This window comes from Bactrocera latifrons, unplaced genomic scaffold, assembly GCF_001853355.1.
Source record: "Bactrocera latifrons isolate USDA-ARS-PBARC rearing strain unplaced genomic scaffold, ASM185335v1 scaffold_108, whole genome shotgun sequence".
NCBI lineage: Eukaryota > Metazoa > Arthropoda > Insecta > Diptera > Tephritidae > Bactrocera > Bactrocera latifrons.
Window position 1 is genome coordinate 531480 of NW_017534497.1, and position 14571 is coordinate 546050.

At 35.3% G+C, this 14571-nt stretch overlaps 1 protein-coding gene across 8 annotated transcripts in view; it reads left to right on the forward strand.

The window, feature by feature from the left end:
* Positions 1-7347: 7347 nt before the first annotated feature.
* LOC108971133 (rap guanine nucleotide exchange factor 2) overlaps positions 7348-14571 on the forward strand; it is a 19427-nt gene continuing 12203 nt past the window's right edge. For all 8 annotated transcript variants that reach the window (XR_001993528.1, XM_018936986.1, XM_018937005.1 and 5 more), the window contains exon 1: positions 7348-7697. The gene's annotated coding sequence lies outside the window, so the exon portion shown is untranslated. The remainder of the gene's footprint in view (positions 7698-14571) is intronic.

Consider the following 14571-nt stretch of genomic DNA (forward strand, 5'->3'; position numbering starts at 1 on the left):
AGTTTTCAGTCTTAGCCAGAAAGATTTCACAAACGCACTCGTTTTGATTGGTGACCAACAAAGCTTGCGCAAGGTCATAGAGCCAACACCAGAACTCAAGAGCACAATGGAATACTGGCTTATTTTCATTCTGATAGAATGTTCCTACAGCGGGTTTTGGGTAAGAGTTTCTTACATATTCATTAGCTTTACAGTTTCAGAAACCAGGCGAGTATAATATGGAAGTAATTTGATTATTGCTAATACGAGGTCATAATTCACAGCTAGAGAGCGCACTGTCAGCGAGCTCTTATTAACACTATAACTGCCTGAGAGGGCTTGGAACTATCATTTTAAATAGGCACCAGATTCATTTTGTTTCAAAGTACACAAAATCAAGACTCTGATCTCATCTGTTGGTGTTCCCAATATACAGAAGAGATATTTATACTGTGTTCCAAATATTTGATATCTACAGCGTCGAACAGTTTTGATTGAATTTAAACAAGTTTTGGTTATAAGGTTGAATACCCTAAAGSTATTATTCGTGCAAAGTTTTATCCCGTTATATTAATTGCTTCTTGATATGTACACTGGTAARGAAAGAGTGCAATGGAATTTAAAATTGTTTTGTATGGAAAGCGGGCGTGGTAGCAGTTACATGAGAATGTTAGAAGAGTATTCTTACAGAATTTGGTTGAAATCGGTCAAGCAGGTCCTGAAATATGTGATGTCAAAATGGATGGCTCCAGCCCCATCGTTTAATTTTGACCCCAGCTCTATTAAAAACCCAAATATTTACAGGGTTTKTAAAGTAATAGGTCTGAGTCGATTTAAAAAAAATTTATTGCACCAATCGTTACAATTCCTTAAAAATTTTCAAAGTAGGCTCCTTCTGCATCGATGCAGAGTGATTTCCAGGCATTGAAGGCSTCATGGAAGAATTCTCCGGAATAGCCTTAAGAGCCGAGGTGCATGCTGCTTGGACCCCTTTCATCGGCCTTTTGAGGTTCAAGGAAACAAAAAATGTCCGGTGTGCCACATCTGGGCTGTAGGGTGCCTGCGGAAGCATTGGGATGCCGTCCTTGGTTAAGTAGCTGTTCAAGAAAAGCGATGGTGGATCAACTACCAATCGGCTGTGATATCTTATCGGACCCGATTGACCCTTCGTTTGAGTCTCTTTGGTACTTCCACGTAAAACTTGGCGTTGACGGTTTGTCCAGGAGGTATTTTGTGTTTCAGCAAGATATCTTCATTTTTATTCAAATTACAGCTTGCACGGATGGACGGATAGACGGACGGACAGACAGAAAGTCAAACGGATTTCAACTGATATCTTCTTTTTGATCATTTATATATGTATAACCCTATATCTATCTTGTTTAGTTTAAGGTGGTACGTAGATAGTAGTTTTCGTGTTGTAGTCACGGAGTGTTGGGTTTAAACCATCACCATTTACTAAAATGACAAAAATAGATGGACGTGACTCTCAAATACCCCACAGATCTCTTAGCACATTRGTCACAAATTTTTCCTTCGGATTTGTTGAGTTGTGTTATTCGAATAAACTTCAGAAARACTTCTTCAGTTCAGTTTAATTTGAGGTATCCCTAAACCTAATGAGCTTCTAASGGCCTTTTTTAGAAAATATTTTGTCTTAACCTGATTTATCATTGAATCCACTATTTTGGTTTGAAAATCAGTAATGTTCCTTGAAACCTCGTGTACAATTCCACACTCCTAAAAGTATACGCCTGAACAGTTAAGCTCTAACTGAACGTACTYTGTACTCCATTATGCAATAAAATAACCCCTTATTTTATTCACCACTTCACTTGCCGCACTCACCACACTGTGCCATTGTACCGCAMAATTTCTACGAGCTATTAAAGCTCGACCGCTTGTGGTGTATGCCATGTCATCTACATTTCAAGCTCACTCTGTCTGATTATTGAGACACGGTGTCGAAACAAACCAACCGTCATAAGCCAATGCAACAGCGTCGTAATACTATTTTAACACCTATGGGAATTTTACTACCCCCAAATGGTAATGGAAATGAAAGAAGAGATGCTGACTTGTGCCCTTCTTATAACCACACATATATATGTGCAAATGTAAAAATGTAGATGTGTGAGTAAGTGCCTCGCCTTTTGGCAAACGCTGGGGTACATTTGCACTTGGCCATGCCTGCATGCTTGTCGTGGTTTTGGCTTGCCTACACAACGAGGCTAAAGGTTAAATTTCACCTAAGTAGCATATATCGACACACATTTACGAGTATTTAAGGTTATGTGGTGATGCGTTCAAATGGCATAGTCTTCGCATATGTTWGTCGCATTTTGAGTGCATTGTAAAAAAAAATTGGATATGGTAGTTTTACACATGTCACATACACACAAACGCACGCAGTGGTATCGTCGCGTAAGCATAGCCTTTAAGCTTAACGAGGCAGCAGAGGACATGCTACCAACCCTGCTGCGCCGTGTCGCAGAGTCATCCGCTCACACTCCCTCACCTATTTGCACCACATGCTCGTTCCTTTTGCTATTATCCTCCCCATTTGGTGTTAGCCCATCGTAAAGCCTCATCAATAACACCCGCATATGCAGAGCTTAAAGTCAACGCCCTTCCTTCAACAGCCTTCTTCCTCGACTGCCTCCTTCCAGCAATCGTTCCGAAATGCACTATTTGACCAGCAAAGCACTTTAGCGCCCTAACATTTTGTTCGACTTTATTTTTGTTTGTTGTCTTGTTGGCTGCCATATTTGGAATTGGAACATATTTTTATCCTTTTGCTCTCTGGAGACTCACTATTTTCAATAAAAAATTTGTTTTCTTACCCCCAAATGCATTTCTTTTATTCGTTTGCTGCATTACATTGTTTTATTTTTATTTGAATGCTTATTTGTGTTTGCTACACAAGCACATACATGCATACAAATAGACTACCGGCTTTGGTGGCGGCTAGTAAAGCAGCCTTTTAGGCTTTGCGACTGATTGGCAGCGTGTACCCTTGTTTATATTKTGTTGTTGTTTATTTTTCTATTGAATGCAAACAAGTATTTATGTATTTCCATACATAATGTGACTGCGGTTGCCATTTTGCTATAAGATTTTTAGCATCGAAAGTCTCGAAGTTGACATACTTCTATTTGAATAAGATTATCACAATTGCAGGTGGCGCACTTCTTAAGATTCCTTTAAAGATTTGTAGAGGTTTGTGACTTWATTTTTTATTTTTTTAATTACTTTAAAACTCCTTTTCCCATAAGAATATTTACAAAATAAAGTCTAAAATTCAGAAAAACAGCAATAACCCCTATACTATATCGCCTATAAATATGCAATATTCAGGATATTTAGCTGCATGTTTTACCATTTCTTGATTTCTTGATAGGTATAAAATTTCAATGCCTCAAACAACAAAAACAAGTAAGGAACGGCTAAAGTTGTAACTGAACATTTAATACTCTCACATTTTGAAAAAAATACGGGTAAACAACGGGTGATTTAAGTAGAGATACTTTTTTCAATAGCCTTTTTTTGATAGATCATGCGTCAGTCGTTTCGTGCAACTGATTGGCACGTATCTATAGGAACTGGATCAGGCTGGGTTACATACCGGGGGCCTGGAGACGAGTCAGAGTCATGTTTATCCCAGACTTCAGGTACATCAGGCTCTCCTCCTTCTTACTAAAAGTTCGGGTGAGACTGATTGRCTGGTATACATTGGGGCACATTCCGCGAGACTATTTATCCAGAGCGCAACGTAATATTGTAAAGGCATGTCAGTGGATACTGCGCTGCAAACTATCCTCTAATGACATGAGGAAGCTATTAAGCTTAAGGAATTCACGGTTGGGACCCCTTCCYTGATATAGAGTGAGTTTTCAATAGTGTCCTGCCAGAAACAGTCTTAACTGCTATGGACGGTTTTGGGGTTGAATAAAACCTCAAACACCTCATTTTCAATCTTCTGTGCGACAGAGTGATCGAAATGGAATGTTAGTGCGGCACCGCTGCCGCGAATTGGACAAAGTTCACGTTCTATAAATAATACATTTTTCGCTTCGCTCAACTTATGATCAACATAATCTGCCCTCTGAGCCTACTATTCGTAACAAGATCACCCATCTTGAGACCMAGCATTCATTATTATATAATATTCGACCGAAGAGACCACGTCCAGCACGCAGTGAAAAAAATTTAACAGCCGTAGCTGAGAATGTACACGAAGACCGTGGAGAGTCGATTCGGGGCCGTTCACAGCAACTCAGACTAATGTATGGAATGACTTGGCGCTTTTGTTTTCGAGATCTTCAATTGAAAACGTATTAAATACAGCTTATGCAAGTACTGAAACGACCTCGACCTTCCCAAGCGTCATAGCTTCGTTYTATGGGCTCTTGAAAAGTTGCAAGAAGTTCTGACTTTTTCGAACCAAATTTTGTTCAGCAATGAAGTCCATTTCTGCTTGGTAGGCAAACAAGAAAAATGTGGCATTTGGGACGAAAATTATCAGGAAGAGGTTCAAGAACTGCCATTTTCTCCAGAAAAAACAACGGTTTGGTGTAGATTGTGAGCCTGTGGAGTCATCGGTCTATATTTATTCAAACCTGATGCCGTTGAGAGGTAACCGTGAATGATGACCGTTATCGCGCCCTGATATCTGGCTATTTGATGCCTGAATTGAAACACGTGATCTCGGCGGCATTTGGTTTCAACAAGAMTTCCCGCACAYCGYAACAACCAATGGATTTATTGAGAGAACACTTCGGTGAGCACTTTGAAGATTATATCTTTCAAATTTGGCCGCGGCTACGTCTCAGATGGACCATCTGTTGAGTCCAATTTTCAATGAATCATTCTAGCACTTCGGCTGGTAAATGGCGAATGACGCACGTGATGCTTTGCTCCAATGCCTGAATTGAGCAGGTTTGTCCGCTTTACATATCCTCACAGCACGAAGTCTAATGGTGTGATATCACACGACCTTGKTGACCAATCAATCGGCSCAAAATGTGAAATTATCTGCTGAACGAAGTGCTCTATCGAGAAATCCATTGACTGGAGCGATGTGTGGGAAGAKTCCCGTCTTGTTGAAACCAAATGTCGCTAAGATCACGAGCTTCATTTTAAGCATCAAATAGAGATGATCATTGCGCGATAACRTTTACGGTCTCACCGGCATCATGTTTGAAGAAATATGGATCGATTACTCCACCAGCCCACAAACCACACATCTTCATGTCATATCTTACGTTTTACTCAAGTTACAACTTTTACGGAGGGGCGGATGAAAGACAGTCACTGGAATTTCAACTCATCTCATCATCGTGATATACATATGTATATATGTATGTATACAACCCTATTCGGTGAAGCGATCGCAGTAAATGTTTTAATCCCAACATATTTGTATCATTAGAAGAACTATATTTCTACTYACCCTAACACTAACCAATCTGATAACCGAAATAGCAGGTCTTAGGGAACCAGGAGATTGAACGATTCTATTACAAAAACCTAACAGAAAAACAACAGAATTTTCATCAACAYTCTCTACTTTTTATCATTAACACAAAATGTAATGACTTTTAGTACTGATAGTCGGTAAGTAATATTTACAATATGTGGCTTTTGTAGAATAATGTTAAGTTTCTTGAGGGCCAATTATCCATACATTTTCTACTTGAAATACCTCTAAAGGGTCGCAGTACAAGCATGGTAATCATTTCTTGATGTACCATTTAAATAGACTTTGAGGTCCGACTCAATCAATAAGTGTTAACTTTTTTCTGAGTACTGACTAAGAAGAAACTCCTATAAAAGTAATTTTCGGTAATTTATTCTGCATTATGAGGAAATTTATGAGCATCACTCCACTCATATCATGAGAAGCAATCCAATTACAGGAAACATAATTTGTTCTTCTTTTTTTCCACACAGCGAATACTTCTTTGTATACCACCCAGCAAACTTCTCTACAAGAACCTTCCGGTATATCTCGATAAGAGAATGCAATACATCAGATGCCCTAACGCTTTTTTGGGGATAGAAGTTTCAAAGCCACACTAGATGAGGTTGGATGGTATGCCACTGAAAAATTGATAATGGARCGCGGGAATCTATTGCTCAGCGCTGGATTTCAAGAGAGCCTTCAAGCCTCCGGAATACTGCAGTATTTTCCATGCGGAAGACTTTGTGGTTATGAAGACGACTAAAATAGCTTACAACGCAGGAAACAAAATAAAGGAGTACGTACGGTACGTAGAACCGGCTGTTGTGGGCTGCTCGTTCTAGATACTGTAGCAAGTTAAGCTCCTACTTATCCAAAATAGACCCCGACATATCCAATATATGTCCTGCGCGCAATGAGTCTCCGCATTAAACTGAACACGTCTTTGCATGTCCCACCAACTCCACTCAGCTGACACCTCTCTTCCTTTGATCCGACCCCGTCAAAACAGCATGTTTCTTGGGCCTTAAGTTGGAAGATAACTTAGATAATCATTACCATCCTTACAACCACAAGAAAGGTACATGCAGAAAGAACAAGAAAATAGTCATGAGAGGGTCACGCTAGAACACCTTCAATGCTTCTGTTCTGTCTTATCTAGGACTCGTCTTAAGAGCATTCGCAGTTCAAGGGCCAGATGAGTTAGATATCATATCGCTCTTAATGTTCGCAAAAAGTATTGACGTCCTGTATGATATGATATTTCAGCCCGAATTAAATGGAAACACCATCTAGTATTACTAAGGATCAGTAGATCTCTTTATGGCCTACAGGCGGACAGTTTAACCTTACTTACGCAGAAGTTTCAAACGCAACCATTAATCTAAGTTTAAGAAAAGTACAGAAAAGCAATCTGAAGTATAATCTTAAAAAAAAAAATAATCAAAATAAAATTATAAAATATATATATATGACCTTAGTTTTTGTAAAATTACAAGATAACTATAYTTTTATGTGTTTTTATTTACTAACTTCAAATAACTTCAAACTTTACTCATTTAATACTGGCAATACTCTATGTTGTTTCACTTCTCAATTGAAAAGAGGGCGCCACTCGTGGTTTATCTTTAGACAGTAGTTAGTGCTGCCATACTTTTAAGAAGCTATAGTCGTACTAAATTCAAATTCTGAAAATTGTATTTCAGAGATTTCATTTTTTTCCAACGCTAAAAGTAAACTCATGGCTTTTATTTAAAATTAATTATCAATATATACACTATTTTATGCCTTTAGTATTGCCTTTTTACAATTTGACACAATCAGATGGTTTCACAAATTCGGTGCGTTCCTTACTACCAGCAGTCTATTGGCAACACCACCAGTGCAGACAGCAGCAGTGAAAATAAAACTAAAACGAAAACGTCGACGCGTACGGAAAGAATTTAGCTGCTCTTTTCGTTTTTTATTTATTTATTTGCTTTAAATGCATTTTAAAATACACAAATTGGATGAGCATTGATGCATTCCGGCATAATGCAATACAATAAATTGTAGTAAAATTGTGCGAAATTCAGTGTATATATTTTAAAGTGAATTTTTACTTGCGTTTCCTTGCTCATTGTCTCGTCGCGTAGTCCGTCTCGTTCGGTTGATTGCAGAGGCAGCGAAGTAGCAGCGCAGCAGAGATAGCGACAAATTGTGCTCCGAAAATTGTAACTCCGCGTAGATATCAAATACAATATGCAATTGAGCAACGGTACGAGGAAACTTAAATAATAAATAGTTAATATTATAAAATTTGGTTTAAAAAAATGTATTAAATTGCGCTTGGTATAGTGTGTTGGCAAAGTTTCCGTTGTTTATTGGAGTGGGTACGACCAACAACAACAGCGACAACATGGGGTACATCTACCTGCGCACGGTGAAGTTTTCCGATTTTATTTGCTGCATGCCTTCGTCATAATTAACCCATTGTGCGTGAAACAAATCGTCACAAACACATTGCATTGCATATACAAATATAGAGAAAACTTCAAATGTTTTAATAATTGTTTGGTGCTTTTGGTTTTCATTATTCGCATAAAATTTAGCTATTTGTTGCTGTATTAGCTGCCTTATCTTTTGTGTACAATTAACAAAAAGACTATGAAAACAAAAACATGTGTGTTGTTGAAATTTACATTTGAATGGTAATTAATTTATGCACGGAGAAACTTAATTACTTCCGTTTTCTCTTCAAAAAAATAACAAGGTGCCTATTCACAAATCGTAAATTTTGTACGTATAAAGAAATTTCCTTTGGGAAGTTTATGTTTTGAGTTTCGAATGTTTTCAGAATTTTACGCCCATGCAGTTAAAGAAAAACACAAAAATAATTCAGTTAAAGCGGATGCAGTGACGCTATGGTTGTAAAATCAGTTCTCAAACTTAACGCGGTCAATTGCAAAACGTGCAAAATTTTGTGGGAAAATGACAAACGTGCAAAAAAAGTACTACCGTGATCTACTTAAACTTTATACCCTATACAAATCTGTATATTTCATGCATATATTTAACGTAATATTATATCAAAATATTATTTCACACGCATAAGATACCCACTCAAATTGACACAATTATTGTTATTTAAAATTATTATTATGTATCATGCCTTTAAGTATGACATATGACATTTAAGCAATATAACTATATGTATAGTTAATATTTTAAAGGTATATAAACAAATTGTTATGGAATATAGTTTAAAGTAAATGTCAATAGTTCGCCCACTTGTTTTTCCGTCAAATAACGATATACATACATAAATACTTACAACAACACACGAGAGCATACAAACAACGCCCTCGTTCTGTTCCCCTTTGTACAAGATTTTATAGCTGTAGTGTTTGGATCCGCCGCCCGTACCGCACCGCATATCGTTCACATGTTGCGCAGTGCGCAAGCCAGTCATCCAAACAACCAACCATCGCCCCATTCCATTCATTCATACATTCGGTAGCGCAGCACCAACGCCAGTGTTGCTGCTGTACAATTTAACTCCCACTTCATCTCACACGCTACAAGTTGTTTCTGCTGCCGAGCAGCAGCTGTAACGAATTGCCTGTTGAAATTTTTTTTTGTTCCATTGTGCTTATRTTGTTGTTCTCTGCTAGCAATAACGACGAAATAGTGCCACAAAAAAATTTCAAATGCATTAAAATGAAACCAAAAATTAATTGCACCAAAAGAAATATTTTATTGCGCTCACAATGTGACGTAGTCAGTAAATTGAAGTTGTGTACGCAAAAACAGAAACCATATGTACATATTTAAAAGTTTGGTCCAGTTGCCAATTTGGTAGTGGGTGTAATGACAAAGGTCAAATTTAYTAAATGCCAGCTTACTATTTTTTGAATAAAAATAATATAAAGAAGTAAAGTATGTTAAAATTATTTTATTTTTTTTTGTAATATAAAACTTCCATAAAATGTCAACTGTGAAATAGGTCTTATAGGGAATAACTATAAATTTCCCAGAGCAAAAATGATTTTAAACTTTTTATAATAAGTGACCACATAATGACGATTATTACACAAACCTCTTCCTGATTTTTTGCGATTACTTTTAAAAAGTTGTATATGCATGTAAACTACTTAATAGGAAAACCAAGAAGGAAGAAAGAAAAACTGGATTTCCTGGGAAAATGAAAGTAACAGTGAGTTAAGGGGTAAATGTAAAACTAACGTTTTTAAATTTTTCGTTCGCACAGAACATTTGTGTTTCTGATTAAATTTTTTTTATTGAAAAACCTTGATAGTGGCTACAATACATAAGTATATGGTAAAAGCAAACAAAAAATAAATAAGTAAACTCAATGGCAACACGAAAAAATTTACTAAAACAAAGTAGAATAGTAAAATACAACACGAAATTGCAAGTAAAAAACAACAAACAAATAATATCACTTTCGCACTTAACATAACTAAAAAAAAATAGAAAGTATGTGTATTAATGATTGTCAACTTATGACGTATATTGCTGGTACCATAGCTGTTTTTATAAGTATAGGTGACTGCCTACAATAATTAACGCTACCATCACCCCTTCCACATGTCTGTGCTTGCTATAAACATCAGGTGTGCTCTGGACGTCCTACTGTTGTCATTGCCACCACACTGGTACCACTTGATTATATTGCTTATTTGGTGTGGCATGCAGTCAGTCACACTACGCGCTAAGAGCGTTCAACTGGTACAACTTGGTGGAGGGTACCACTAATCGAACAGGCTAAACTTGAAAAAATATAGTGATTTTTTTTTTGAATTTTCTCCGCTACTTTACACTTACTCTGTTGTAGTTATGAGTTTGGTTAACTATTTGCCTATTTGGGCGGCAAGTCAAGTGGAATGCCTTGGAATATTGTTGATAAAAATGCTGTTTTGATAGCTCTAACGGGGAGAAAGATAGGAGCACTCATTTTTTGAGGCAATTGTAGTGTAYGCTTTAAATAACTGCTCTTTGAATATCATATTCACCAACTCATATGTGAACATGCTTATACAAACAATATAGATTTGATGTTATAAATGTATCATACGCATAATATAAAGTTACACCATCAATTTGGGTTACAAAATTGCATTATATTTTAAAAACAATGYTTGAAAGTATTACATGAATACATTTCGTTTGTAATTCACTTAGTGTTCATTTGGGAATGCATATCGTAACGGTTTTCAGATTAAGAAGGWTTCGAATGTTTATTAATGTTAAATATGTATATAAAATCTTTTTGATACGTTAATTGCGGGTTAAACATAGCAGTAATGAAGATAAGGTCTTCAGAATTTTTSCTGTGAAAATATTTGAAAAGTAACTTTCCCATATTTGAAAAATGCTTACGTCAAAATTGCAAAATTCCACGATGACGTTCATCATATTTGTTAATGTGATATCTTGAACATAATTAATCCTTATTTTCATGGAAATAAATATGTGTAATAAGTCATACATTGTATTCCCTAAAATAAATGGGGTTCCTATTAAGATTTATATGACAAGAAAACACGTTAACTGTAATACCCTTCTCAATTTGAAAAAAAAAAGTTCGCCATACAAGTGTTTAATATTTCCGTTCGGAACAATTTATTCGAAGCTTGTATGTAATAATGTCTCATTGGTGGACTAGTTCGCGTATATACAGACGGACAGGCATGTTTAAATCCACGCAGCTGATCATTCATATGCATACATATATCATATACGGTCTCCAACGTTTCTTTTGGCTGTTCTAAACTTCGTAACAAAAATAATGTACCCTGTACAGGGTATAAAAAGTAAATATACGTCAATGTGTTATGCAAAATATTTAAACTCATCAGATCAAAAAAAAAATCTTATATTGCGACACCCAATCAGTTGTTGTGCGTTATCAGTACGGAACAAGGAACAACAAGGAAAATAAAATATTTAAATTGTTTGCTTATTGCTGGCTTGTTGAACTACAAATGTCACACATTTAATATACATACATATATAGTAACGTGCATACAAACACATTTTTTATATGACTAAGGGAACATTTCTAAACAGATTTTTATTTTATATATTTTTTTCAATTCCATATTTTATCTCCCCCTTATTTTCCATACTAGCCCGACTAAATAGCCTTGCTTGTCTGTCTGTCAACGTAGTATAAAACTCAGTTGTACAAAGAATCCGATTGAATACAAGCGCGCGCGGTTAATTTTCGCGTGCTGATACATGTGATCCGATATAATATTGTACTAGTTAGTACTAGCGTAATATAAAGTGATTACTTTAAGTACATGCACATGTTGATAACCATATATGTATGTATGTATAAACGATTATACATATATACTTTGTGTATATAAAATAGTATTGCACAAGCTATCTAATAAGCTATGAAGCTCACAAAGTTGAAGCTGGTTGTCAGTCAATGTACAATGACCGTTTTTAACATCTATAAGATATACTTAACTATATACGTATGTATGTATATGAAAATACAATTGAATGTATGTGTATCAAATAAATTGTGTATCGCAATTTAGTCTTTGTGCTTAAAAATTCAAAAAGGAAAGAAAGAAAGCTGTCTAAGTGTCTGTTGTTCGCAATTTTTATTTGGCGCTGCCTATCCAAATATACAAAGTCCAGCTTATTAGCACCCACTCGTATGTCATAATAAACAAAATGCGAAGAGTTGCGCTCTCACATAGTCTTATTACATATTTTTTCATGTGATATGCTTAAAGTTTTAAAACTTTTGTTACTATTTGTATGTTTGTATATACTTTTAAATTCATATAATTATATATACATACATACATAATTATAGATGTGCATACTCTGAAATAAATGTGTTTATGGGCGTTTTCATTGTGAAAATGAAGGTTAAATAGTGATTTTTGGGCAACAATTAGATGTTTAAGGAAGTTGAGGTTAGGCCAAATTATTGTAGTTTATATAAATTTAAAGTTTGTAACACTTTTTCTAATATGAACTTGCATTTTATTTAATAAAAAAGAAATTAATTCAATTTTTTACACATGTTATATTGCATTTCGGCCAAAGGGAGCTAGCGAGTAAGGTGGCTGCCTCTCTGGCCCGTCCCCACGACAGTCGGGTCAAAACCTGAACGGACCCGGATTTTTTGTTCGGCCAAGGATTGTCAACTTGACAGAAATCCTCCGCTACAACAACAACAATAACTGTTTCTATAGCYTTTCTTTTTTTCGTGGGTGGTTTGAAAATTTCCAAAAMTCGATTTTKGTWTTGTTTGCTTTATTAAATTCTACAATACCTCTAGGATATAGTCCTAAATTTTAAAATTGATCTGAGTAATAATTTCGGAGATACAGCCTTGAGATCTTGTGCACTCAAGGCTCGAAACTGTGTTTTTCTCGAAAAGTTATCWACCGATTTAGTTCGTATTGTGTACACGTTTTTGAAATAATATTATCTAGTTATTGAAAGAAGGATTTTTTCTTGTTTCATAACAACKAATTTTTCTGACTAAAAAATGCCGAAAATTTTACCAAAAATGAGATTTTCTGTTCAAAGTCCGAGAAAAGTAGGACAATTTTAATATTTTTTTATTTCCTGCCTTAAAAACGAKATTTAGATATGTACTAACAGAATATGCTTAGTTTTTTAATTTTATATGAACCAATAATAAGTTATGCTGCCCACGGCGAGAGCACTTTTTTGAGAGACACCCAGGGAAATGCGGTCTCAACGGCGGAATTTTCAACATTTTTGTATCGAAATTTCAGGAGATATTGTTCGAATATATACCTTTGATATAACATATTATACTTTTCAAATATATGATTGCTTGTRTTAAAAAAAAATCGTGAAAATACCTTTTTTTTTGTATCTCTGAAACCCACCTAACCCCTTRACCAAATTCTCTTTTGCTACCTCTACTCGACCTTCTTTCTTTCAAAAGGCTGTGTGATGCCGCGCTTTAAGCAGTAAACATAAATAAATATAAATTTTGAAATCTTTCTAACCGGTAACATGACAACCGTTGGCACAATTTCGATATTTACTGCTACTGGGAGGCTACAAACTCAAGAGGTTCAGTCAATTAATAGACCTATAGTCTCAAGTTAAATTCAGGGAATTTGTCTCAAAATATACAGTTCATTGCAGGCTCAAGATATACATAGGTGTATATATATATTATAAGCTTAGTCTAATTTGGAGTGTGTAGATTCTGTGAAATATAGCCGGAAACTCCCGAGCATCTGCTTCCAGAAGCCGTATATATAAACTGCCCGATCCGTAGCAAATTCTTCTGTGGAAAACTCTAGTATTTGTGAAGGCTATTATAGCTTCAGTACAAACGAACTTAATATTTTTCTTGTTTTACATAATATTTATAAAAGGAACAGCTTATTTCCAAGTCATGTTTAAATTTGGCACAKTGACGTATTAGAGTAGTATTTGCAGAAAATGTCACCTAAATCATTTGAACAGTTGTATTGCTTTATAGTCAGACCACAAAACCGCAGCAAGAAATATACAAATATAATTATTTTAATGTTTTTTCATTTTTGAAATACATATATATGTAAATATGTTTGTAAATATTTTACTTATCAATTTCTTATTACTATTATTATTTCTTACTAATAATTGCGTTATTGAATTTCCCACATATTACAATTATAATTATCAATACAAATGCATAACAACCATTAAAGGTAATTAATGCAACAATTATTTTACACAATATCTTATGTATTCTCTTTCGTGGCATTTCACACAAACACATGGCGCAATTTGAAGTAAAATAATCACGTGCGACTGATAGTGTGCCAATTGGATAATTAATTGGACAATTCAAATTTCGATTTTTGTAAAAAATTATAATAAAATTTCATTGATTTTTGTGAAGTAGTAAAACTTTATTGAGATAAATTTTCAAATACTACCTATGAATGAATCATTTTTTTATTGAAACTAATTTGCAATTTTTAGTACTTTGACACAGTTTGCTYCAAGTAAAATAACGGTAAACCCACTGAAATTAACGGAGACAATGAAACATTTGGAACCAGTTGCACGAAGTCAATCGTAAATAACCTGAAAATATTCTATGTTACTCTTGCCTCTTCTTC